The following is a 4,855-nucleotide window of genomic DNA, read 5'->3' as shown; positions in this document are numbered from 1 at the left end:
TAACCTCTGACCACTGAGGGCAATCAAGGATCTACTACTTATTTCCTCCAGTTTCCAAAAATACTGCTACAGAACAGGGTAGACAAGACACAAATAGGGCATATTTTGTTTTCTTTTAGGCTTTCTGTCATGACTTTCTCTAGGTTGTGGCCCAATTTTCTTTTATTCTTGCCTATATATTCCAGTGAGACTTTTATTATGATTGGATTCAAGAAATTTTTTATGTACTACAAAATTCTATTGCTATGATTCCAATTGTTCACCCGTGTAGTAGGAGGAGTATCTCAGTGGGGAAGTAAAAATTAATTTCAGGGCTGGACCCTGACCTACTAGTTAAGATAATCTGGCCTCACATGGCTGGCTACATGGTTTGAATCCTGGCCTCCTGGCAGAAAGATGGTGGTGTGAGAAGAAGAAAAGATTATATTGAAACCAGGGTGTGGGAGGGAATCACAGTGAGATTTTTTAAATGTTAAATTAATTACTCTAAGAAATAACACAAAAGGCTCAGAGAAAAAATGAAAAGCAGATTTACTGAGACTAGTTTAGCTAAAATCAGACAGTATGGAAAGTACTAATTTTCTTCTATGCTTTATCTTCCAGATTTAAGGATTTTTGTTTTCTTTTGAGTTGTTCATAGGTTAACAGCTTGTTATTATTATTATTTTTAAAAAATGATACATAAGCTTTTCTCCCTTCTTGACCCCTCTGCAATTGGAAAATATTTGTGAGCATTCTTATTTTGTGGCGGAATGATTATTTGCATAAGGTTAAAAATAAAATAGTATCTGTTGCTGTGCATCAGAAATTGAATTTTTAGGAGGCTTTGTGTAAATAACAGACCAAATAGAGACTAAGTTTATTATTTATTTTGCAAATAAGTTACTTTATCCTTCTCTTCAATAAAAGGGGGAATGGAGAAAAAAAATGTTTCAGAAGAAAATGACAGTGCACTCGTCATTAGATTTTAGCTTTGTCCATGTTTTTAGTTTAATTAAGATTTTTGTGAAATGGGGGCTGGCAGGTGGCATACTGGTTAAGGGCGCTGGACTCCCACATGGCTGACTGTGGTTCGAATCCTAGACCTGGTGCCATGCTTTCTTTCTTTCCCTCTCTCTCTTTCTCTTCCTCTCTCTATCACTCTGTCCTTCTCTTGTAAAATGAAAATAAATAAATAAATGAATAAATAAATAAATAAAGTTAAATAAAATAATTTTATAAAAAAATATTTTTGTGAAACAGTAAAAGGCGAAAATAGTTTAATATGGGAAGGAAGGGAAAGGGGAATGAAAAAAAGTAAAGTACATTCCCTCTCTCTCTTTCTCTTCCTCTCTCTATCACTCTGTCCTTCTCTTGTAAAATGAAAATAAATAAATAAATGAATAAATAAATAAATAAAGTTAAATAAAATAATTTTATAAAAAAATATTTTTGTGAAACAGTAAAAGGCGAAAATAGTTTAATATGGGAAGGAAGGGAAAGGGGAAGGAAAAAAAGTAAAGTACACTTAATTGACAGAAAAATGAGAAACTATTTGCTGATGATAATGCATACAGTAATATCTGTCTTGACTGATACGCACGATATTCGTACTAGAAAAAGAAATGTTGTATACTGTAGAGAGATATGTGGTTAAATGTAAATTTCAGAAAAGGTGAGAATAAAAGAATTGTTTTGGTTCTATGCTCCTTGTTAACTTTCATTTAAAAGATATGAGGACATTGAGATTCTGGGACTTAAAATATAGGAAATTAATTCTAAAACTATTTATTGAGTTACTGCTATATATAAAGCCTTGTAAATTAGATGATGATGAAAACAAAGCTATGGTCACCATCACCTTGGAGCTGGTCATCTGGGAGATAAATACTTCATAGTCCCCAGCTCGACCCATGTTCTCTTGCCTGGGGTGTGGACTGACTCTGAAGCAGTGTGTGGCCTTCTTTCCTCCTGGGGGATTGGATCCGATTCAGTAGTAGAGGATTAGAGTCTGGACACCGCTGAGTTTTCTAGGTCTTATTTCTAACCTCTCTAAATTGAATTGCCTGCTGAAGGAGGTACTGGAATGGCACCCACAACTGGGTTTGCAATAGAGGAAATGAAGTGGTCGCCTGAGACCAGGGTTTCCCGCTGTCAGCTCAGCACCTACAAGCCCTGAAGCAGAAAGGTCTGAATTTGACTACTATTTAGAAAGTGGCCCCCAGATCCTCACTTCGGTTTCAATTGGTTCTGAAGTGTCACTGAAAGAATTCTTTTGTTTTTACTTAAGGCAGGCAGGTTTGCACTGTAACCATATCTGCTTTTCTACATCTCTATTTGACACTGAGTTGACCTCTGCTTACCTCATGCTTGCTAAAAAGAAACATATCTAATACCATCCACCTCTGTGATAAGGGCAAGAGAAAATAAACAGTGGAAAGACCCTTTAGGAGTGAATGACCTACTGTTAGCTGTGGGAGCCACACGACTAGGGTGGAGGCTGCAGACGTCCACCCTCGGCTTGTCACCAGTAGAGACAATGCTGTACTTGGGCTCAGGAGTTTAGAATTTTATTTACAATCTTTATTCTAGGCTTGACTCAGCAATAGTTTACCTTGTGTGATATGTTTAATTTTCAGATAAAGTCAAGTGGAATTTCTTTGCCTGTGAATCCGTTTCAAACTCTAATTGCCATGTTCTACCTAGGATGGGATGACCTCAACTGCATAGACAGGTTGAGTCATTAGATTGTATCTCCAGAGATATCTCCTAGTAAAAAATAAGATCTTTCTTTCAGAGGTACTGTACTTTCATCTCCTCTATCTTCCTTCTCTTGGTTTGAAACAAATGACTCCAAGGTTACCACAGCATGCTTAGTTGTTCTAGGAATAAGATTTTGGATCACCTCCATGATGTGAGATTAAAAGAGAGTGATGGAGAAATACCAAGCACGGAGGATGCTTTTGGAAAATATTAACTGGTGATGATTTTCCTTGTCTCTCCCCTGCACAAATACTGTTGTACTCAGTTTGAAAAGAAAAAGATTACAAAATACTTAGAGTTTGGGAAATAAAGTCCACCGAAATTTATGTAATTGTTTTAATGTGTATGTCATAACAATGCATTAATTGCCAAACTGAGGTTAAAGACTGTTGAAAATGGTGTTAGGCCTAGAAATCAAATCTGAGAATCAGTAAATGGCTTGGAGAAAGTAGTCAGGGGAGGAAACTAAAAGGGGCTACAAATATCCAGAAGGAAACTAGGTCTCTGAAAAAAAAAAAAAAAAAAAAAAAAAAAAAAAAAAAAAAAAAAAAAAAAAAAAAAAAAAAAAAAAAAAAAAAAAGCGACTGTAAATAGATCTTGAAGACTGGGAAACCTCCATGAGGGAAGTGCCAGGATCACATCATTTCCGTTTCATGCCTTCAGTCCTGTGCTCCCTTTGCGTCTCTTTGCCACATGCATGCGTAGGGTCAGCTAGACCCAAGACTTTAGATACCATTCGCATGCTGATGATGACCCCTAGCTTTTGTCTCATCTCAACATTTTTTTTTTAATATTGCAAACTATTAAAAAAAGTTTATTTATTTATTGCATGGGTGAGAATTGATACCTCTAATTGATTATTAGTTCTTGTTGGCTTATCTTCCAAAATACCCACTCATTTCTACCAATTTTTCCTGCTATCTTCCTAATCTAACTCATATCATATATTGCCTGGATTATAGCACAAGCCTCTTTAACATCCATTTTTTCCTTCCTCTTATCCATTCTAATGTAATAAGTAAATGACTTCAAAACATAACTTAGATTAAGGTCATATCTTCCCCCTATTTAAAACTCACCAATGATCTAAACATACTGCTTCTGCTCAGAATAAATTCTAAATTCTCCTCATAGCCCACAAATTCCTGCGTAATTTGGCCATGCCTATTCCCTCATCCTCATTTCTCAGCACTCTTGCTACTTCTTAGACTCATGTAGTAATGGACTCATTCTATAACTCTTTATTAGGGTGCCTCCCATGCACTCAGCAATGTTCTAGGGTCCTGGGGTAGATTAGAAATCAACACACGTATTCCTGCACTAGCCAGAAGAGACAGACAATAATGCATAAATAAACAAAAGAACTCAATTCTCTCATAGGTTAGAAAGTGTACGTGCTAGAGAAAAAAAGGCAAGTTGAGTTTCGTAAAGATTTGGGATGCCAAAGAGAGGGCAGGCTGTGGAAGAGGCCTCAGGTCAAAGGTGAAATTTGAGTAGAATTGAATAGGTGAGGGAATGAGCCAAAGCAGGTATTGAAAAGTGTGCTCTGAAAGGGAAAGTATTGGGTGCAGGAAACAGCAAGGAGATCAGTGATTCAAAGTAGGTTAAGTGTTGGTTTTTGTAAGAATTTTAACTTTTACTCTTTTTGAGAAGGGCAGCTATCACAGGCTATTGAGGAGGGGAGCAACAGGACTTGGTTAGCATTTTAAAAGGATCCCTGTAGCTGCTGTGTTGAGAATAGACTATGAAGGGGCAAGGACTAATACAGGAAAGAGTTTAAAGGTCATTACCATAATAGGGCCAAGGCCAGGGTGAAGTAAGTTAAACCCCTAGGGTACAAAATGTGAAGAGGTACTCACTTCCAGGGCCCTGTAAGTGACCTGGGGAGATAGCACCTCTGGAGAATTTGTACCCCACTGGCCAACTTTATACAGCACGGACTCTAACTAACCTCATGTAGTAATTTGGGTTAGAGGCGACACCTGTTCATACTGGCAGCAGTAATGGAAGTGGTGATATGAGATGTACTCTGGAATTGTTGAGAAGGAGAGTCATGGTGTCCTTCCAGATTAGATGAGGAAGGAAAGAGAAAAAGAGGCATCAAGGATGACAG

This window comes from Tupaia chinensis, unplaced genomic scaffold (assembly GCF_000334495.1).
Source record: "Tupaia chinensis unplaced genomic scaffold, TupChi_1.0 Scaffold000275_1, whole genome shotgun sequence".
NCBI classification, from domain to species: Eukaryota; Metazoa; Chordata; class Mammalia; order Scandentia; family Tupaiidae; genus Tupaia; species Tupaia belangeri.
The sequence above is the reverse complement of the archived record's forward strand: the minus strand, read 5'-3'. Positions refer to the sequence as shown.